Source organism: Bradysia coprophila, unplaced genomic scaffold, assembly GCF_014529535.1.
Source record: "Bradysia coprophila strain Holo2 unplaced genomic scaffold, BU_Bcop_v1 contig_439, whole genome shotgun sequence".
Lineage (NCBI taxonomy): Eukaryota > Metazoa > Arthropoda > Insecta > Diptera > Sciaridae > Bradysia > Bradysia coprophila.
In genome coordinates this window covers 635,385-659,669 of record NW_023503692.1, presented here as the reverse complement: position 1 = coordinate 659,669, position 24,285 = coordinate 635,385, and the positions used below count along the sequence as shown (strand labels likewise).

Below are 24,285 nucleotides of genomic sequence, written 5' to 3'. Positions count from 1 at the left end.
AGTGTCGTCAATTAAGTTTCCTCATTTAAATGTCGTCATTTAAATGTCTATATAGAGTTTACTTTCATCTGAATACGGACTTATCTTTTTTCAGAACAATAGAAATTCTTTTGTTAAAAAAAATTAAGTCGTTTATGCAAATTACGGCAGGTAAGAAAAGTTAGAAATTGCATTTCGAGGGTGAGGTTTGCCAGATCGTTTTCCAAAAGAAATGCTTCCAAAGTTTCAGCTGAACTTTGTTGAACCATTTGACACGCGCCCCTCCATGAAAACATAGAATATCGAGCGTCAAAAGTTATTGGAAACCACACGTCTTCAGCTCTCTCACAGCAGACCCTGCAAACAGGTCTAGGGATTCAGACGATGTTTTGCTTAATGGTGGAGTTTGTTTATGTTATTCGTCAAAGAGAGAAATTTGATACGAAGGCGGAGCTTAATATCCGTATCAACACTTGATGATGATATTTAACTGACGCCACTTAAATGACTACACTTAATTGACGACACTTAAATGAAGACACTTAAATGACGACAATCAATAGACGACACTTAACGGACGACACTTAAATGACGACACTTAAATGACGACACTTAATTGACGACATTTAAATGGCGAAACTTAATTGACGACACTTAATTGACGACATTTAAATGAGGAAACTTAATTGACGAAACTTAAATGACGACAAATCTCGTCAAATATTGCGCAAAACACGAGTTTTTTTTGACTGATTTTGTACAAATTAAATTAATTAATTAAATTAATGAAATGTCGGATGATATAATGTTCGGAAATTATTAAAATGATGCCTCTTTCACATCCCAATTTTAACTTTCTTGCAACGTGTTTGAAAATAATGCGAATGTCCCAATTTATACCAAAATGAACGTTTAAACTATTACAGTAAAATATAAGAGAAGTAGTTAAAAGTTGTCACTTTCTCGGCTGTTCGCAATCGGGACACACTTGCATCAATGCAAAAAAAAAATTAAAAAGAACCTTCCTCTGAATGTATCACGGATAGATCCTGGCAAAACGGAAATATATTAAAAGTTCAGTAACCGAAACGAAAGGTAAAGTAGAGAAAAACGTTGCCTGCAACTCGGTCATCAATGATTTGGCACACGATGTGTATTTCTAATGGTATATTATGAATATTTGTTCAATGTTCAACTGCCGTAATTTTCAATGAATGTACAAACCAGAGTAGGAAATAGCGATTTCATAGAAACAACCTCACCTTTCAATGAAAATCGGTATTCAGTTTGAAAAAGAGTGGAGGGAATGAAGTTTAACGAGGACGTAGCAGTAGATAAGATAGGATTAGATAGATCAATCTTAAGGTTGAATGAATCGTGAGCTGGAAGCCGAAAGAATTGGGGTTAAGGGACCAACGTTGAGGTGAAACAACACGATCAGAAAGCCAAAGGATAGAACGATCCCAGAATTCTTATCAGCTACTAGGTTAAGCTTTTAAAGGACGAATAACCTTTTGCTCAGATAGGTTCAAAAGAATGGGCAAAGCTTTATGGAAAAGAATGTTCAAAAAGAGTAACACTACCCCGTCGGGCACTGTGCACTTTGATAGGCACGGTGGTCCCGGAACGTGCAGAAATGTGCGGGTCAGAGCTCGAGGATTACCGGGGGCGAGCAAAGTAAAGCTTTCATACTCACCAACCCGCAGTAGCAAGCGTGGTGTTTTAATGCTAAAAACCTTCAAACGAAGCCATAACGAATTATACATTGCCACATATAATGCCAGAACATTGTCGTCAAGACAAAAAATGCAAGAAATGGAAGAAGAGCTAGAAAAGATAAAATGGGATGTTGTGGGAGTGAGCGAAGTGAGAAAACCTGGAGAGGAATGCCTGAAATTACAATCAGGGCATACATTCTTCTACCGAGGAAGTGACAGTCAGATGCTGATGCACGGTGTCGGATTGTTCATAAACAAGCGGTGGTCGGATCGCATAATTCACACGAAAAGCATATCCGATCGAGTGATATACGTAATCCTGAAGATAAATAACAGATACAGTGTCAAATTAATTCAGGTTTACGCACCCACGTCCACCCATGATGACGAAGAAGTAGAAAGATTCTATGAAGATGTCGAGAAAGCTCTGGACGAAAACCCTTCACATTACCAATATCTAATCGGTGATTTCAATGCGAAGCTGGGAAAACGAGAAGAAGACTCCGAAGTTTCTGTTGGTAGTTTTAGCAACGACCAAAGAAATGAGCGTGGAAATACTTTACTCAACTTCTTACAGCAACACAATTTGTACGCAATGAATTCATTTTTTGCAGGAAAGCCTCAACGGAAATGGACTTGGGCTAGTGCAGATGGTGTAACGAAAAATGAGATCGATTACATCATAACTGGCTGTAAGTCAACCGTTAAGAACGTTACGGTCCTAAACAATTTTTCAACCGGTAGTGATCACCGAATGGTTCGTGCAAGAGTCATGTTAAATACCAGATTTCAAAGATCACAACTAGTTCAGAAAAGTGAAAGGATTGACGTACAACGGCTTTACACACAAAATGAAGAATTTGCTACGAAAATGACTGCCGAATTAGATAACGTCAACAATCAATGTGAAACATTGGACGAATTGAATACCAAAATCGTCGATACAATAATGGGTTTCATGAAATCCAAATGCAAATCCGTCCAAGGGAAAGAATCAAAACTCAGCAGAGAAACATTAGACCTGATCGCAAGCAGAGCAGAGTTGGTAAAAAACGGAGGACGAGATTCGGTGGAATACCGGAACCTGTCTAAAAGTATCAACAAAGCAAGGAGATCAGATGAAAGAAAATATAATGTCCAATTGGCTCAAAACATAATTGAAGCTAACTGCAATATGAAAGTCCTACGAAGAAAAATGACAAACGCCAAAAAAGAAATCTTCAAATTACGAGACAAAACAGGAACGATCCAAACGGATCGAAATGCGATATTAAACATTGCAACAGAATTTTATGAGAATTTGTTTTCTTCAGCAAGACAGAGCCCAACGGAAGAAACCGAAGATAGACCAATAATAAGAAACGTGGGATCGGAGGATATGCCCGACATAACTGTTGATGAAGTCAAAGCTGCAGTAGCCGAGATGAAAAACAAAAAGTCTCCCGGAGAAGATGGTGTTCCAGTGGAAGCCATTAAACTAGGTGGAGACTCATTATTAAAGGCAATCACGGCTTTGTTTAATCAATGTCTCCAATGGGAAGAAGTACCAGAAGCCTGGGAAAATGCGGTAATTACATTGCTGCATAAAAAAGGAGACATAACAAAGCTGGAAAATTACCGACCCATAAGCCTATTGTCAACACTCTACAAGTTGTTTATGAAAATCATTACGAAGAGGAACACTAACAAGTTCGACTTCTACCAACCTGTTGAACAAGCTGCCTTCAGATCTGGTTTCAGCACAAACGACCATTTGCAGGTGATGAGAACGCTTATTGAGAAGTGTCGTGAATACAACATCGACATAGTCTTGCTATTCATAGACTTCGAAAAAGCTTTCGATTCAGTGGAAACATGGTCGATATTGGACGCATTAGACGAATGTAGAGTAGACTCAAGGTACTCCAACACAATTCGATATGTGTACAAAAATGCTACTTCATGTATAAAACTTCATAAGAGCACGGAGAAATTCAGAATTGGCCGAGGTGTAAGGCAGGGTGACACCATTTCACCGAAATTATTCACGGCGATTCTGCAGAGTATTTTTAGGAAGTTAAACTGGAGTAAAATGGGATTAAAGATAAATGGAGAGTACCTGAGCAATCTCCGCTTCGCTGATGACATTGTACCGATAGCAGCGAATCTAGGTCAGGCTCAGCTTATGCTACAACAGTTAAGTGAAGAGGCGAGCAAAGTTGGCCTCAAGATGAACTTATCGAAAACAAAAGTCATGACCAACATCGGGGACGATAGAGAAATCAAAATTGGTGACACTGTCATTGAACGAGTCGACAGCTATGTATATCTAGGACATAAACTGAAGTTAGGTCTGGACAACCAAACTGCAGAAATAAGACGTAGGATTGGTCTTGCATGGGCAGCGTTCGGAAAACTCAGACTAATTTTCAAAAGCAAAATGAATAATAGTCTGAAACGCAAAGTTTTCGACACTTGTGTCCTTCCAGTGCTCACTTATGGAGCGGAAACGTTAACTTTAACAAAAGCATCCGAAGATAAATTGAGAGTGACACAAAGAGCCATGGAACGGAGTATGCTTGGAATAACACTCAGAGACAGAATGACGAATCAATGGATTCGACAACAAACCAGGGTCGTTGATGTCATGCAAAGAATAGCATCTCTGAAATGGAGCTGGGCGGGACATATTGCAAGAAGGACAGACGAACGTTGGACCAAAAAGATCATGAACTGGCGACCATATAAAAGACGAGCTATAGGTAGACCACCAGAGAGATGGACAAACGGAATTAAGAATATTGCAGGTACAAACTGGCAGCAAATGGCAATGGATCGTACGAAATGGAAAGAAGTTGGAGAGGCCTACATCCAGCAGTGGATAGAAACAGGCTGAAAAAAGAAGAAGAAGAATTCAGCTAGAACATATAATCAACGAAGTGATGGATTTGGAAGATCCTGATCCATTCGCATTCCGGGGGTGGTCCATTGGCGAGTCGGCAATGATGCTAGGATGCGACGAAGATGAGTTGGGATGTGACGAAGATGGGTTTTATAATGAAAGCCAAGCGAATAATTTCAGGCGAATGAAATATTTGTTGGTTGGCATCATTATATTATATTGGCTTTATCGTTTTTGTTATTTCGATTTTTAATGCAATAAAAAGGACCGAATGTTTTTCTCAATACGAACTAAAATTTTGAATCGATTGAAAATTTTGAGAAAAATCCAATATTGCAATAAAAATCCTGTAACTAATTAATTTTGTGGTAATTTTCTTTTCGGTCCGTATTTTCTTTTCTACTCGATTGGTTGTCTTTTGGAAAATTATCTTTCAAGCTTCTTCGTCTGCTGTAGTGTACTTCGAGATTATAGCATCTATCAATGTAAAAGTAAATTTCCTGATTTCAATTGCTTTAAGGAGCCATCCATTAAGTACATACGCGGTGTACGGCCGCTTTTGACCCCCTCCCCCCGTTTCGTACGTGTTTTTCCATATAAAAAGGTGAAATTTTGGACACTCCCCTCCCCCTAAGTGAGTACGTACTTTATGTATGACCCCTGAAGGTATCATTGAAATTAAGTAACCTTTCATGCATTGCAATATGGTACTTCCTTCAATATTGATTTTATCCTTCAAATCTCGAAAGACCGGTGAGCCTTTTAACGTTAAATAAATTATAGTTTCAGCGAAACTGTCAATTTTCCGGGCGAATGTGTGTTTATACATTTCAAGCTAAATTGTATCATTATAGTTATTTATGCAACTCGAGATCATAATGTTCGAAAACTGCGAACTTTAGATCCCTCTGTTGCATAAAGCGTTGTATGAATCTCGGTGAGGCCGTGTGTCATAATACACATCGTGAGCCTAATAAAGTACTTCGCACTCGATGTCATAAAATAAGTTTCTAGCGTTTTAGTTCAATTAAAAGCTGTTTACAGGTACTCAATTATATTATGACTATGGGATTGTAGGATTCATTCCTTTTACATCCTACACACTTCCCACATTCAATTGAACCAACGAATTCAATTTCATTTTTGATTTTGTCGATTGGCACCATTGACATACAAGTGGTTAGTTCTCATTATCTGCTTGTGGTGGCACCATATACTTTGCGTGCCCAAGCAGTTAAAGAAGTACTAGGTAGCGTCAATCAAAATTCTGAAAGAACAGTTTAGATCAAATCTGATTTGATCGCGAAGGCAGTAAGCAATTTAGAAGGTTTTTTTTGTGCACTATATGTATTTTACATGCTACATGCGTCGAAAACGGTTCTTTTCATGTTTCACGCACTAATTTCGACTTCCAAAGCATGCAAAAACCACTCTGGATAAAAAGATGAAATGTTTCGTTTTCGCGTGTTTATTGACTTCGGCTATGCCTCGGATCAACAAAATTCACACGAAAACCATACTTTTCATCTTTTAATCCCAAGTCATGTAAAATACTAATGCTTTTCTGATCTTTCAAACGTGAGAAGCAAGTTCGTGTGAAATGGGAGAAATGTAAAACGCTAATGAAATACATGTATAGAATGAATGGAATGAATTGGATGAAAAAAACCAACAAAAGCGGTAAAAACGTATGTTGATTGTTGAGTTTAAATTGGACAAAATAGCAAAATTCTAATCATAAGATGTTGTGCAACAAAATGACGATCGGCTGTACCTCCACCGTTTTTGATATCCGCCTTCTTGGTACATAACATATGCAAGATTCTTTTCATAACATTTTCATTGTTCATTTGTCAACAGATTGCGAAGTGACATTTCAGTTATTTTTAAGCTTTTCGTGATATCGCAAAAACTGCAGGTTATTTCATTATCTTTGGGAACACGGGTTCCCCAATTGAAATGAGTGATCGTTGGATTCGTCTTTGAATTCTAGAGAAGTCACATCTTTAATTTTTTCGATTAATTTTGTTTGTTTTCGGTGCAAAGTGTTCAAAAGTGAAGGCTTGTCAGAGGTCTCGTGAACAGTTTTTCAGCAATAACTCAAGAAATAATTATTTAAAATCATTGGTATGCTGTACTAATGTCGGTCTTGGAAAGACGTACTACAGGTGGAGTGTATGCACTGGTTGGTGCAAGTATATCTCCACAAAAGTTATGACAAAAACATTTTTTTGGACCTAATAACGTTTTACCGTTTTATTTCTTTTTAGTTGGGGTCGTCAGCATTTTCGCCAATAACAGTAAATTCCAACAGTACCAGTAACGCTAACAGTAATGACCGTCATCTGGAAATCGATTATTGTGAACCTTCTAAATCACGTAGAAGTTCACAACTGATTTATGCAGGGCAAGTTTGAATTTACGCGAAATCAATTGGAGCTGTTGAGCAAAATACAATTTTGTAGTAAATTTTGATAGTTTCGTAGAATTCTTTCTATTTTACCAGTTAAGTGAAACGCAAATTTTACAAATTCTCATTTATTTGATTTAACACGACAGGTTGAAAACACGAATTTACATCGGATTGTTTTTTGTAAGCAGAGATATCAGAAGGTCCTGCATTTTCTTCCGATCGTCAATATCTGCTTCAGTTCTTAGGCGTAGTATCCGCAATTCTTCCTTTTTGTTTTCCGCTTCCAGCTCGCGACATTTCTTATTTTCCTCCGCTTCATTTTCCGTTTTCATACGCAATACAGCCACCTCATCTTTTCTGGTAACAGCTTCCATTTCTCGTACACGAATCTCTTCACTCTTCAACTGGCATTCATTCTGAGCGAAATGTTAAGTTTACCAATTGTGAAGACAATATTTATGTGAATGCATTTTACCTTGGATTTTTTCTCCAAGTATTTTACAAGGTCTTTCTTCGGGTTAGAAAAACGGTCGTTGGATGATGTGTGCGAAACAGTGGTCGTAACGATTGATGATGCTGGCGTAGTGGCTACAATTTGTGAAACTGTTTCAACCACGCGTGTAGTGGCAATCTACGAACGACAATTTTTAAGATTTTAAATTAATTTCCTATTATTAGAGTAAATACCGCCGTATCTGCTACGGGAATGGAAATTCCATTTGAAATTGAAGTTGATGGCATATCACTGCCTGCCTCGGATTGTTGTAATAACAGAACTGCCGGAATGACTTCGGATGATTGTTCGAGATGAAGTAATCTTTCATTCATCAAAATATCCTCCTCTTCCTCTTGCAATGACATTTGGCGACCGAAGAAGTCACCAACGCTGTTCACCATCTGAATTTCTCCGGACGAGTCATTTGAGCTCTGACGTGATTTTTTACGTGAACTGTTACTGATGTAGTCATCAGAGTCTGTGTCCGAGCCCGACATATCATTCAACGCAGCAGTTCGTATGGCCTCACCATCCTTTTTGTTCTGCTTTTGGTAAAGAGATGATTGGGTGTCGCTCGGCTTAGTGAGTGCCATTTCACTAATGGTTGTGAGCAGAGCCTTCAATTCGGTTAATTTGTCAGCTGTAGCACCGGTACTACGAAATGACGCTTTATGAATGAAATCAATGAAGATGTGTCCTCTTTACTTACGATCGTATGACGTCAATTTCATCTTGACGGTGCTTTTTGAGTAACTCAGCGACTCTTTCACGACAGCTTCGGTCAGTTACTTTCATCTTCAAGTCATTTTCGCGTAGGGCTTTAGCAATGTCGTCCCACACGGGTTTTGGCTTCCGGAATGAGAATGGATTTCTGCTTTGGACTTCAACGAGCAGTAAATAATCGTACTGAATATTTCGGCTCCACACAAAACGAACGAGCTGATCTACACTTCGACGTTTATGCATTTTACGTACTTTATTTATTAAAGAAGAAGAAAATGATTTTTCAACACTCTAACTAGACGTCTTAATGTTAATGAAACGAAGATTTCTTATGCTTCAAATCGACGTCTTAAAACTCAAGGCACGCTGTGAAGGGTATTTTAAAATTGAAATGCATGAGTTCTGAGTTTCCACATAAAGACAATTTAAACACAATTTCTGTTGAGTGAAAAATTTAATTTATTTGATTTAATCTTCAAATCAAATATTCCTCCAATGTAGGAGGGTCACATTCGAAGTAGTGACACACTTGACTCCCATACAAACATGTATGGCAATTCGTGAGAATCGTGGCGACCTTGTAGAATGCTGGCACCTTTTGTTTGCGAATCTTCAGGTTCTTTTTGAAATCGATAAATGGAAAGAGCTGCACTATTTTTGAGAATCCCCATTCTACACTGACTCTGAGTTTGCTCATGATCTTGTTCGCCTTGGCTTGTCTTCGTGTCACATTTCCTTTGAACGGAACAATTATCTGCGATGATAAAGGGTAGCCAGAATCCCCATACAAGTGTGGGGGATTTGGCCAACCAATGAACTTGTCTTGGATTTTTTTAACGAGTCCACTACGGGCCAGTAAATGTCCATCGTGGCGCCTTCCAACGACCGACCCGAACATATTATAAACAATTCCGTTCGGAAGCATCAGCGACTGAAATTTGATCGAATGAAATCTTTTGTGGCCGTTGTAGAACTGAAAACAGAGTCAAATAAAGTCGCCGTCGTAGCAATTAAAAAAGTGATGTGATGTACTTCTCTTTGATTTGTACTGGGTCGACAAATTGCTCTAACCGTACCGTCCACAAACCCAAACACCCGTTTGTATGGTGATCCTTTGGCATGTATACTGGCACAGAACACTTCCAATTGGTTTTGAGAAAGGAAAGTCTGATTGAAACTCTTCAGCACATGCCCTTTTTCATTCAAAACATGATCGACCATGTGGTTAAAAATTTCACTTAATGCACTTCGGCCTCTTGGAAAAAATTTCATCAGGTCGACCAATCTGCAATGGCCACATGAAATGTAAGACTAAGTAAATTAATCGAACATTACACATTACCTATTTGGATATGAAAGCCGGTGAAGCAATATACACAGCGCCTCTTCTCCACCCACTTTAACTCTCCACTTCAATGTTATTTTGTTGGGAATATTCAGCAACTGGACCAATTTTCGAATATCAGATTTATAAAATCTGAAGTGCGTGTGACAATATGAATCTCCCAAATCATCGAGATTAAATACTCCGGGTTCCCGGTCCAAATAATGATAAACACGATTTTTCGTGTTCAAAATATAATCAATGAGAGCGGTGTCCTCGTCCGGCTCATCCAAAAGAAGTATTAAATCATTAAAATCCATTTCACAAAAATTCACCACTTGCACACGTTATAAGATAATGATCGAGAATGATTTTATTTTTCTTAGTGACTTAAGTGGAAATAACGTTTAATTGTGAATTAATGGACATTTAGGGATATCTACAATGATCAATTTTTCGGTGACGGTCATTACTGTTAGTGTTACTGTTATCGGTGGAATTTACTGTTATTGGCGAAAATGCTGACGACCCCAAGTGACAAGCGAAAAAAAAGACTGCTCACCAAATATATAGTGTTCAGAGAGTCCACCTTCTCTGCAAAATTGATGTTCCAAGGGACTGACTGTGTAGTGTTGTAGCTTGCCTCACCCACTATTGTTCAAGATATATAAGATCCCAGTACTTCTGTGTTGCAAGCCTAAAAAAAATCGGCAAGTCTTCGGAAAAAGGTTACTGTCAAGTTGAAAATTATAACTTTCTTTCTAGGGGCTCTGCTACTGAAACAGCGTCTGTAAGTGCAGTCATTTTTATCTACTTTTTTCCTTTTTCCGAAGACTTGTAGTTTCTGTAGGCTTGCCACACAGAAGACCTGGGATCTTATATATGTGAAACGATAGTGGGTGAGGCAGGCTAGAACACTACACAGCCAGTCCCGTGAAACATCAATTTTGCAGAGAAGGCGAAAACTATATTTTTGGTCATAAATCTTGTGGATGTACTTGCACCAACCAGTGTATACACTCCACCTGTAGTACGTCTTCCCATAACCGACATTAGTACAGCATAACAATGATTTACAATAATTATTTCGTGAGTTATTGGCGAAAAACTGTTCACGGGACCCTCTGACAGGCCTTCACTTTTGAACGTTTTGCACCGAAAACAAACAAAATTAATCGAAAAATTAAAGATGTGACTTCTCTAGAATTCAAAGATGAATCCAACGATCTATCACTCATTTGAATTGGAGAACCCGTGTTCCCAAAGTTAATGAAATCACTTGAAGTTTTTACAATATCACGAAAAGCTTAAAAATAACTGAAATGTCACTTCGCAATCTGTTGACAAATGAACAATGAAAATGTTATGAAAAGAATCTTGCATATGTCATGTACCAAGAAGGCGGATATCAAAAACGGTGGAGGTACAGCCGATCGTCATTTTGTTGCACAACATCTTATGATTAGAATTTTGCTATTTTGTCCAATTTAAACTCAACAATCAACACACGTTTTTAACGGTTTTGTTGGTTTTCTTCATGTAATTCGTTCCATTCATTCTACATGTATTTCATTAGCGTTTTACATTTCTCCCATTTCACACGAATTTCCTTCTCATGTTTGAAAGATCAGAAAAGCATTAGTATTTTACATGACTTGGTATAAAAAGATGAAAAGTAGAGTTTTCGTGTGATACGAGGCGTAGCCGAGGTCAGTAAACACGCGAAAACGAGACATTTCATCTTTTTATCCAGAGTGGTTTTTGCATGCTTTGGAAGTCGAAATTAGTGCGTGAAACATGAAAAGTACCGTTTTCGACGCATGTAGCATGTAAAATACATATAGTGCACAAAAAAAAACCTTCTAAATTGCTTACTGCCTTTGCGATCAAATCAGATGTGATCTAAACTGTTCTTTCAGAATTTTGATTGACGCTACCTACTACTTCTTTAACTGCTTGAACACGCAAAGTATTTGGTGCTACCACAAGCAGATAATGAGAACTAACCACTTGTCTGTCAATGGTGCCAATAGACAAAATCAAAAATGAAATTGAATTCGTTGGTTCAATTGAATGTGGGAAGTGTGTAGGATGTAAAAGGAATGAATCCCACAACCGTAGTCATAATATAATTGGGTAACTGTACTAAGTATTGATACGCTTCAGGAATTTGAAGTTCAATCAGCAAATTTTAATAATCAATATCCTCTCGGATAAACGGCGAAGATCGCTTTAGAATGTTCCCTTGAACCATTTGATCTACAGTAGATGTGAATTATAATCAGATGACTCGAATTATATTTATTTATGTGCTTAAACTACACAAGAATTAAAACAAATAAAATCTACTTCAAAAACAAAAGAAATTAGCAAAACAGCGACATCATAATCGAGTATAGTCTCTCTCGCTACTTTTGCTTCAAAGTCGAGTAATTGGATCAATTTTGTTCTCCATATATGGAGCAAAAACTTACTCCGTAGGGTATTTGTAGCCTAGTCTAAATCTGACTGATAGTAGTACGACATTTTCACCGATTCAAGTATCCCTTTTTCAACTGGGTATTTTGGTGTTTACAGCAATGTCATCAACTCACATACACTAACACCGATTAATTGCACGGTCTTGTCACCGGCAGACGATGTTTTGCTTAATGGTGGAGTTTGTTTATGTTATTCGTCAAAGAGTGAAAGATACGAAGGCGGAGCTTACTCTCCGTATCAACGAGTAGTTTGATGCACATCGAACTATGTATGAAAGAGTGATATGTACGACAAAGTTGAATATTCGTGGGACAAAAAAAACTGTGTTGGTAAGACTGATTTTGAGCTAGTTGGATTCAAAATTGCATGGGGACAACCTAGCGTCATCTAGCGTACCTTCATTTGACTATGCAATTTAACAAAGAACAGTAGCTGAAAATCAGTGTGACCAACTGAGGTTTTTTTGGCCTCTCATTCATATATGATCGAACGATCAACTCGTTCGGCTTTTTAGCGTGTATTTTCGGTTTCGGTTTTATTCTTATTGTTCTTCTATACATTTAAGTTTAGCCTTGAATGATGTGTACAAGTTCACAGAAGCACATACATTTGTTTTAGTTGTTTCTGTATTTAATGGAGGGGCGCGTATTCGGCTTGAACAACTCAATTGCAGTATGTGTGCGAATTCGTTTAACCTCGAGAATTATTGTTACATTCGTAAGTACGCTTACATACTCATGTACTCATGTTGCCTCGATTCTTGGAACGCTTCCTCCATCAAAGAATCTTGGTGAAATTTTTTATTTATAATCTCTAAATTGTTGAATTGGTTTTGAAAATTAAAACAAATCGAAATATCTTATACGTATCCAAAAAAAAATGTAACAATAATTCTCTCTGTGAGCGAATTCACACTTATACTGCGAATTCGGTGTTTCAAGCCTAATGATGTAAATAACTATTTCGCTCGTTGCATACGAGAAAGTCTACTGAAAAGTTTGTGATGACTTTCTTTGGTAATGTCCAAAAACGATATTTGTGTTGGAACATGGACTGAATTTTGAAAATCGACACTTTTGCCAGTGAAGGAATTTGATATCTCGTTTGATATTCAGATGAGTAAAAGTATCAGAGGATGGTGTTTGACTTTACGAGCGAGGTAAAGGGTCTAGTGTTGCGAAAGAATTCACGCCGTAAGTGCGGTCGAAATTCAAAATAGAAAGTGCGGAGGTGTTTCTAACGTAGCGTCATTTTCATACAAAGAAGCGTTGAAACGTACTTTTTTGGTTCACTTTTTCATTGAATCGTTCACTTAAAATTCAAATTTTAGGAACACTTACGACGTGAATTGCACAGAAAAAGAGTTGCAAATCGAGTGGTTTGCCCCTCGGTTCCATAGAGAATCTGGTATAGAAAATACGTTTAACAATTCCGTAAGAATGAATTATGTACATGCGATGAAGGAAGGAAATGTCAGTAAGATATTTTAAAGCAGGAAAACGGAGGGCGTACGCCATAAATTACATTATTTGCTCAGCAAAAAAAAAATTACTTCACTTACATGCAACACTTTTATTTCAGCATCCACCACAAATTCAATCTCCTTTCCGATACATTCTATTATGTATACAAAAGATTGTTTTACACTCATTCGTAACACAAATTTTAGGTTCCATTTTAACGAATTTTTGGGTTTCATTACTTTGACACGGTGACATTGTAATGCTCACCCAATTCCTCAATGTCATTTCCATTGTTCACTATTATTTTTTCACTTAATTTCAATTATCACATTCGGCAAGTTATTTACAAAAACAATAACAATTTCACTTGTAATGTTTTTTTTGTATAAATCGGCGCGAGTAGCAGTATGTACATTTTTGTATAGTTTGCTGTTGCACCAATACAACTGGATGAACAACCGTTGTTAGCTTGGCACTATCAGTGTACGATGTCAATCTGTAGATTTTAAGTACCGTACAAAGTACAATGGGCTTATAGGATTACGATGCAGTGTGTAATTAACGGATCGAGGCAGACTGTAGGGGCATTGTGTTTGCATATTTCAATATTTCATAGATGCAATAAAAAAAAATTTTTACCTCTTTTTGACTGTTTGACAACATTTAAATGACGACATCTATACATATATTTAAATAATGACGACAACTAAATGATGATATTTAACTGACGACATTTATTTGACGACATTTAAATGACGACGTTTAAATGACGACGTTTAAATGACGACATTTAAATGACGACACTGAAAATAATGCGAATGTCCCAATTTATACCAAAATGAACGTTTAAACTACCTAATATAGTAAAATATAAGAGAAATAGTTAAAAGTTGTCACTTTCTCGGCTGTTCGCAATCGGCACTCACTTGCATCAATGCAAAAAAAGAACCTTCCTCTGAATGTATCGCGGGTAGATCCTGGCAAAACGGAAATATATTGAAAGATCAATAAATACTTTTTTCTAAATGCAATGACGAAAGGTAAAGGCGAGAAAAACGCTACATGCAACTCAGTGATCAATGATTTGGCACACGATGTGTATTTCTACACGTCTAGTGCCTAAAAGTGGTATATTATGAATATTTGTTCAGCGACGGGAAGAAAAGTTATAAATTGCACTATGAGGTTGTAGCTTCTGGTTTGCCAGACTGTAGTGAGTCACCCAAAAAACGCACACGGAAAATCCCAATATACGTGTGAGAGCTATAAGTGGACTTAGCACCCCCATTTTTTGGCATATAGCTGTGTAATGAATATTGCGAAGACTGTAGTTAAAATAGCTGTGTAATTTATATTATAGCTGCGAGACGCATTTCAAATCTATCACGAGAAATAAAAACTTTTTTTCATAAACTTTCATGAATTTTGCGGTCATACCCATTCAAGTACTAACCGCGCCGATTGATGCTTAACCTGAGAATCCGACCGTCACCTATGCTGCTGATGTGCTAACTTTGCTTGCTCTTCAACACGTTTTTATTTCGAAGCGTTGGTACGGCAATATAAATTCTACAGCTATATAATGTGGCACACAGCCTTATTCAAGTCTATAGTTTTTATATTTTACTTTGAACACTAAAGAGATCCTAGGTTGAAGGAAGTAATTCTAGTTAAAACTAATTAAAGTTTCTGAATAACTGCAATTTCCTTAACTGATTCCTGTCATAACCATTGTGCAACTAATAAATTGAAATAGTTTTGACTAGTTCGTTCAGGGACGCATCAACTAGATCAAGTTGATAGTCGTTTTATCAGCCGTTGATAAGTGAGTGTCGGGTGACTCACAACACCCTCGAAATGAAATTTTCTACTGTTTTTGCCTCTCGTTGAAAAAATGAGTATTGTTACTTGCTCTTAGCTTATGAAAGAAAAAATCAATTGCACTAAGACTTTCGTTTGAGTTACGCATGCTTTAAAAGCTCGCATCTGTTTAACGTGACAAAGCATTTTGTTTTCAGTTGCACTGTTCCTTTTTTAAATTTTGAAACCGAAGTAACAGGGTTTCCTTGTATTCATTCCATTATTGACACAATTAATTTGTTAACTTTTGCTAAGTCCCTTTTTAAATACCAATCCTATTTTATTTGTCTATTAACAATAAACCTTTAGATTTTGAAGAAACACCGTTATTGATAATAGAATGAGTTTAACGACGATGAGCCATTTTAATTGCGGAAGCTGTAACGAACGGGACAGTGTGGACGATATGGTCTCTTGTGATTATTGTGACGAATGGCATCACTTCCCCTTGTTTTCACTTTACAATGCGATTGGAATTGCTACTGTGCTATGATGTTGTTTCTGGCAATAGAAACTTTAAATTACTTACCATTGCGGCAAATGATAGACATGGTAGTACTGTGTTGTTTCCAACATTCGTTTCTGTGTTACCAGCACCACTTGTAATTTTGAGCAGTATGAAAACTTGCGTGTTTACCGTATTTTTCAAAAACCGAAGCGACGACGTAAACTTTTTTATTATTGCAATTAATGATAGCATCTTTCGGTGTCATTAGCTCATTAATGTTATAAATTGTGCAATCAGGGGGATTCTTTTAAATTTTGGGGCAAATAGGGTTTTAGGGGGGTGTGGAAGCATCTACGATGAAATATGAGAAGTTGAAATGTTTAAGTGCTCATATTTCATCGCAGACGCTATCAAACTTCCGTAAGACCGCATTTGCCCCAAAAGTGCATTCAATTACCTTTCCAATGAAGCCCCACACGACCCTGTACGGACTTGTGTAACTGGAGAAATTTTGAAGAATTTTTTTGAAAGTGGTTTTGGCTTCTAGGGTCGAATACTTTTCTGGGCACATATAGAAAATTCCACTTATGCTAGAGACTGAATGTTTTGCTAAGTTGTTACGTTTTCCAGGTTCGTACCAACAAGCAAAGGCAGCAGAGGATAGCATTGCAAGAAATTTAGAAAAGCAAAAGATGCGTACCGTTGCTCGTAATATGAATGCATCTCCCGATCGATCGTCCAATCGTGAAAATGAGGAAATTTCGCTTGGAAATAATGCATTTTCTAATGCAATTGGTGCCCTTTGCAATGAAACTGTCACCATTTCTCTTGATGATGATGCCATTTCCATTGAAACTGATATGAATATATCTCCCGATCAATCGTCCATTCCCGTTGCCATCATTTCCCATTCAACCGATCCAATTTCCCATTCAACCGACGCAATTTCCCATTCAACCGATGCAATTTCCGATTCAACTGATGCAATTTCCCATTCAACCAATTTCCCAAGAAAATGATGAAATTTCCGGTGAAATTGGCGCTACTTCTTATGTAGCTGCTGCTGAAAATATTTCGGATCCGGGTAAAATTTCCAATTTGTAAAATTATTTGAGATTAAAATTTAAGTTTGCAGAGACCCCTCCATGATATCCGTTTCTGGTCCCCAATTGAAATTGCCAATTACTAAACATGAGCAAATCCCGCAATTGGATTTTGAGCTCACCCAAAACTATGAATACTTTGTAAGTGTATGCAAGCTTTGCTGTTGAGTCGTAATAACATTTAAACAAATAGCATAATCAAGTGCCGATGTGTGGCAATTGGCGTATGGCCACGACTATGAGAACCGTGTGCAATGCGATCATTGACGATGAATTACTGATGGGCTATTCCGTCGACGGCCAAAGGAAAAAACTGCCATTCAATAAGTACCCGCACGTTATGGATTTTATGGTGCAGTGTACAGTCACTGCGCATAATGATCACAATAAAAGCTCGAAAAAAGCCGAACCAGTTTCCAAGGAGGAGGTGGAATCGTACTTGAAATAAAGTTTTATTAAACGAGCTACGCAACGCTTGGCAAATAAATAATTTTATTTTTGAAAATTTCAAAAAAAAAAATCAAAAAAAAACTTTGAGTTTTTCGGATAAAACCCAAGCGATATTTCATTTCAAATTCAAGGCGCCCACAAACACACGTCTCATATGGTACTCTGAAGGTCCGTTGCTAAAGCGCAAAGCAGAAAATCTCAAAAGAGATTCTTTGAAAATAGTCTACCAAAATTGGACGCATTCCGCTCTTCAGCTTATTTTTGGTTTGGACTTGTGGGCTTTGATGCTCAGACCACTTAACCAGCGTTATTTTTTTAAATTCTTGGGTGAACAGATAGAGAATTTGAAGAGAGCGAACGTTTCACCAAAATTTCCATCTGGTCCAAATGAGACAGATAAGGCAAAACATTGCCCGGAAAGGTGAACACCTGTCTGTGCTTCAATTTTTCGATGGACGGACACTATCTGTTCTACATCGGGATGTTAATGCTAATTATCTCATTAATTTGGATTTTATTACTGTGAACTACTTAATAGTAAAAAGTAACCATTCACGTAGTACCAAATTTACTATTTAAGTGGTATAAAATCTACAATTACGTAAACATTGGACATCGAAAATTTGTTTTAGAAACTTTGACTTTTGACCTTTGCAATGCGGCATTTTTAGATAATATTGTTTTTGTAGTTTGAACGATATATGTTCTATGTTTAACTAAATAAAAGGCAGCACACAAGAAAACAAATTGAATTTTTAAGCACCAACAAATTACATCGCAGGTCTTACAATTTTGAATTAAAATGTGAAATTTTTTTACTTGGAAACTCGACTGGAAGGTGGTTATGTTTTGGTTTACCGAATTATTCCTTGATTTCAGATATTACAATGAGCCCCGATTTGTGTGATGAATTTGGTAGTTATTTCAGTTCAGAGAGGGTGACGATGATGATGAACAAACGTCTGTATGGATAATCCGATCAACAGAACAACAGAACAAGCGTCAAGGGCTGTTGTGTTACACGAAGACGTTATTACCATACGGCCTTGAAACGTCTCTTCTTCATACAACATGGAGTGAGAATTTAGAATAATCCCTTGTAGGTCTGACCCTTGAAACTAAATCAATTTCTTGCCGATTTGATGACTGTTTAGTTCGCCAAACTCCTTCACAGTTCGACTGTGCCGAGGAACGAGCGCTCCGGTACACACACGGAATAGGAGAGAGCCGAATATAAAGAACAAAAAGTTATTTGATGATCATTTTCGATACACCGGGTGATACACCGGGTGTGTTAGGAAAAAGTAAATCACGAATTAAAAAGTTAGGAGCCGAATCAGGATTCGTGTCTAAACATTGCACAAAAATAGTAGAGAAGTTACCGAAATTTAATTTTTTGTTCCATCGTCTCGCAGGGCAGCCGAAATCTTTTCATATAATGGTTTATCGTCAGCAGAAAATAGTCATGGCACTCATGCTCTAAGAAAGCAAGCTTTAAAGTTTTGTAAGACAAAGATGATTTGATTATTGTTTTAGCCTCTCACATAGATAGTTTTCACGGCAGCAGACCATCCACAAGTTAACGAACGTTACGGCAAACATTCGAGTGTAAACAGACGCGACAACTTTCTCAGTCATAAATTTCTTAAGCCTCTTCCTCAACTAGATGCTGGAGAACAATTCTAAACGCGACGTGAAATCTACATGAAAATTTCCCGTAAAATCAATCGAAGTCTCCGGTAAACGGTTGGTTAAAATTAAGGTTGAATTCAATTTGAATAAGCATTTTGGGTCTGGGCTTTCCACCGATGGCTTTCCATCGATTGTCTTCCACCGATGGATTCTTACAGATGTTCTACCACCGATGGCTTTCCATCGATGCCTTTTGACAGATGAATTTCCACAATTTGACGAAAATTTTAAAACAAACTTTTATTTCTATCTTTTTATCTGTCCACCGATGACCTTCCATCGATGACCTTCCACCGATGACCTGCCACCGATGACCTTCCACCAATGGCAATAAATTTTATTATTTTGACATCAGAAAAAATTATCATATCGACTATTATCATAATGACACACATCTACAGTATATTATATCGATAATGACAGTATATTATATCGATGATTCTACGTAATTGTTGAACGTTGAACGGAATGACAGTTCTATGTACAGCTAAGATGTACTTCTGCAAGTTACCAAATGTACTTGTCGCGAATTTGTACAGCAGAGCAGTACATGATTTGAGACAGATCCAAAGTGCTATTGAGATGTAAAATGTACAATAGCTGAACGAATGACAGTTTGAATGTAAGTCGTGGTAGCTGAACGAATGACAGTTTGAATAATTCAAATTGAATGTAAGTCATGGAAACTTCCATAATATCAAGACTAAAAACTGCATAAAATTTCAAGAAAATTCTAGATTTATTCGTAATTCATAAATTCAGCGGTGAATAAATGAACTGGAATAATGAAAGCTCATGATTTTTAGACCCGTACGAAAAACTGGGGTCTTATGGGTTTACGCATTTCTTTTTTTCTTTTTAATGAGACGTAGGTTTTTATTTATTCAAAGCGAAAAAAAAGACTGCTCGCATACGGCGCAGTCAGTAAAAAAACGATCTTTTCAATCAACAAATATTACAATAAATAAAAATCGAAGTGACTATTCGCACGCGCGTGCGAATAGTCTTTCCTTCAGCCGTTGGCTATTCGCACGCCGCGTGCGAATAGTCACTTTTATGTTTGTTGACTATTGGAACGCGCGTGCGAATAGCAATTGTTACAGGTGTGGACTATTGGGACGTGCGTGCGAATAGCCAAACCTACAGGTGTAGACTATTTGGACGCGATACAAATTCGTGAAACATGATTTCACGGCGCGTAAAAGATTGGATCTTGGCTTTCAGCAAAACGGTGTGTGAATAGGTATTTACACTAGTTTTATGAGAGTTTAAATGACCATTGCCATAGTTGATCCCCATAACTTACGGTGCAACGGCCTACAGCATCGGCCAATCAGAAATATGATACTTATGCATAAGATTCGATAGCTAGTAGGACCTAGAGTTTTACGAATCCTCAGGTTTTTTTTAGATTTATCAGTTTGGGCGATCGAGCGAGCTCGATCATGAAACACAGATCTAATGATCCTTTGTTTCCTTCCCGTTTCATCATATAAATCACGTAAACCTTCCTGTCTTAGCCAGGAACCTGTCCAATGTGACGTCCTAGCCTTAAGACCTCGGAAGGCGTCAAGGTGTAATCACCAAGAATCCTGCGTCTTAGTTGGAAGAATTTGGCACAGTCACATAAGACATGGATGCCCGTCTCATCTTCCAACCCGCAGGTGCACTCAGATGTATCCGAGAGCCTCATCTTCCTAAGGTGCCTGTTCAGACCACAGTGCCCGGTAATCGCTCCTACCACCCTCGCAATGCGATTTCGGTCCATGCTGACCAGTTCCTTGGATCATTTACCGTTCGGTTCAGAAAGGAAGAATTTCGTATATCTTCCTCCTTCATATTCTCGCCACCGTTCAGCATGTTCCTCAGGCTACATGTAATGGGGATAATCTAAACTTCGCGTTTGTCATGATGTCTAAATAAGTTACGAATTCAAGCTGACACAGCACTAACAAAGCCACTCTTTGAGCCAATATATTTTTTAAAATTTCGACCCTCCTGACTTCGTAAAATACCGGTTTCTTTGATTTTTTATTTCAAAAAACAACGCTACTATTGTCTCCCCAAAGCAATGGGCGGAGGACCAAACAGTGACTTTTTCGATAAACTCATCTATCATTATCACTTAACGTGTACAGTTAGGTATAAACGAGACTCGGACAAAATTTTTGTTTGACCCTTTTCGCTTCTCGTTAGATGTGCGGTTATTAGTCCATCGACCTCCGCAATTGTTCTTACCCACGTATCCACTCGTGGTACAATTCTCTTTATGGTCTATAATCGGATTGTACCTTTGCGCTGCTACTACGTTGGTATCGACAACAGAAAAAGGATTCCTAACTTTCGGAGGAGAACTTGTTACACTGACCTTACAGTTACCCTCAATACGCTTCGCAAAATGGCCTTCACGAGTCTGACGACGATCGTCATACTTCGTTCCATCAGAAACCGCAGATTTCCCTCCTTCCCGGTTTCTTACAGCTAGGTTTCCACCATGATCACCGACAGCGATAGGACCCATTTCTGCAACTTTAGCTTCGCAATTTTTCACAACGACTTTATCCAGATTGTTGCAGTTGCGTATTCCGTTGAACTAAACAGCCTCCATACACTTCGGCCAACACTCAACGGGGAACAGCTGCCTACTCGATTTTCGAAATTTCATTGATCAGAATTTTATTTTTGTTATGTTAATATTTTTCAACTGGTGGTCCTTTTGTGCGCGAAAATTTAAAAACATAGAAATTTCTTCTGTAAACACGAAAGTCTTTTTGTTGTTCAATTCAAGCTGAAATGGTATGTAATTCTATATTGTAATTGTTTTTGTGTTTCAAAACAGTTTAACAATTGTTTTGTCATAAAATAATTCTTTTTAACAGAAATAGAAATAATTTTAATATTATGATCAATTATCAATTATCGATAATCGATAATTATCGACTTTTTTTATCGAAAATTATCAAAAAAATATCGATAATCGATAATTATTGATATTTTGATAATTATCAAGATATCGATAATTCGATATATCGATATTTCGGTCCGAAAATCCGATATTTATCGATATATTCCGATATATCGGTATATTATCATGAATTTTCAGATAAATATCAAAATATCGATATTTTGATAATTATCGAATTTCGATATTTTGATAATTATCGATAATTATTAAATTATCGATAACGATATGATTAATCGATTATCGATAATTTCTTTCGATTGATATTATCGATAATTTTGAACGCCTCTCATCCCTAATTATTATGGCTCTGATTTGTAGAAAAAAATGTTTTTACGTCCATCCGAGAACGAAAGCGGGTGGATATTGTAATTGTTCTCGTTATATCGTACCCTTGCATATAAAAATTCGTATATCCGCAAGATGACGGTTGATTTTAGACAGTTTTGCATGTAGCCCTTACTTAGTTTGTCGTTAGTTGTAGACATTGCCTAAAATCGTAATCGATAATCGCTAAATAACTATTTGTGTTTAGTGTTAATGCGTCTGCCTGAGACACTGAAACTAATCTAAAATACAATAGACATAAACTAAACGTTAAAAAAATGGTTCCGAAAATTTTCGATTTTTCCTGCTAAATTTAACTATTCTCATTATTATCTCTATTATTTACCATGTTTTACGACCTTATAAGAACTCACTATACAATATATAAATACAAAATTCGCAATATAGAAATATTTCATCATTTCAAACGATTTAAAAAAAAAACATTCTGTAAACAAACCAAAGTTCATTATTTTCAAAATTTTGCGCACAAAGGACCACCAGTTGAAAAATGTTACGTAGGCAACCTAACAAAAAAAATCGAAAAATCAAAAAAAAAATCGAGTAGGCAGCTGTTCCCCGTTGAGTGTTGGCCGAAGTGTATGGAGGCTGTTTACGTTGAACATCGTACGTTCATCGATATCGGTGTTCCCAAATAATGTCTGAGTAAAGTTACCTGTTACTACAGACATTATAGCATCATCGCTCACATCGTCGAACAGGTCCCTTTCGATCATCGGGTTTATGTTGACCGTCTCTACTTTGGAAAAATCCAACTCTTTCATTTTTGACGCATGTAAGTTGACCAACTCTTTGCAACAGTCTCCCTCAGTCATCATGTTTTTCGTAAAGGTGTGCCATTTTTCCAAAGCGGCGGACCGTTCTTCCTGATCTTGCATGGCTGCTTTCCAAAATATTTCATTTTTCCTTCCACATGCGACGTTACAAGATGCAGCCTGGTTCACCAGGTAGTTAGACCGAGTCCGTCGTGATACTCTTTAAAACCCGTCTTTGCTTTGCACCTAGACAGTTTAACACCGTGACCTCTTTCTCGAGGGACTTCACTTTAAGTAAGGTCACTTTCCTATACGTCTCACGTTCTAGCCGTAAGACCTCATTTTTGTCCATAAGCGGAAATCTAGAGTTAGAGAACCATTTAGAGGCTTCCTCAGTTGCGTCGTAAGGGATATATCAGACTTTTAAAATGGTGAAATTTTCGACTTTCAGCTTCTATTGCTCAATGAAGAAATTATCGAGAGCTATAATTTTTACACTGTAAATCTTACAATTTGTCCCTCTACCAATTCCAATGTAAATCTTAAGTCCTCACTGTTCCACAAGCCCTGTTTAACTTGTTTACTTTGTGATGCCCCAGCATCACACTTAACAAGCGCTATAAATTGTTAGCGTTTGAGTTGCTCGTGGAAAACAATTTCGTCACAAATTGCATTGATATTAGCAACGATACATTTCAGTAAAATATCGAAATTATAAACATAGCTTGGTCAGGAACTTAAGTGTGTCGAACAAGCGACTGAAAATGCTTAAAATGAAATTCTGCATTACAAGCGTATTCAGTTGCTCGATAAGTGGGACACTTGGGTTCGTCGCCAAGTTGATGTCTTAACAATACACGCGAAATTAAGTTCAGTTTTTTAGGAACCGCGAAAGAGATAAGTTCTTGTTTTCGGTAAAAGTGACAGTAGTTAGAGTTTGTTAGTAAAGTTATTGTTGAGTTGCGCGAAAATAGTTAGATTTATCATTGTGAAAGTGATTTCGTAGATTGATTTGTGTAGAGATATTTGTTAAACAAAATTGAACAAAAACTGATTACCAATTTTATAAAATAAAAATAAGTTCAACCGAGAAAAGTGAAGTTTATATAAACACTGGGCACACTTCCCTCCCCCAACTCACTTATGAAAAAAACCTGGATGTTAACTTACTCGTTTATTTAAAATTTTT

General features: G+C 37.3%; 1 long non-coding RNA gene across 1 annotated transcript; it reads right to left on the bottom strand.

Annotated features, from left to right (window-relative positions):
• Positions 1 to 578: 578 nt before the first annotated feature.
• LOC119082458 lies at positions 579 to 21,929 on the bottom strand. Its single transcript, XR_005088642.1, has 3 exons — positions 21,626 to 21,929; positions 9,615 to 9,620; positions 579 to 590 (listed from the first exon to the last, which is right to left on the bottom strand). It is a non-coding gene; the product is annotated as an uncharacterized LOC119082458 (long non-coding RNA).
• Between the last annotated feature and the right edge of the window lie 2,356 nt (positions 21,930 to 24,285).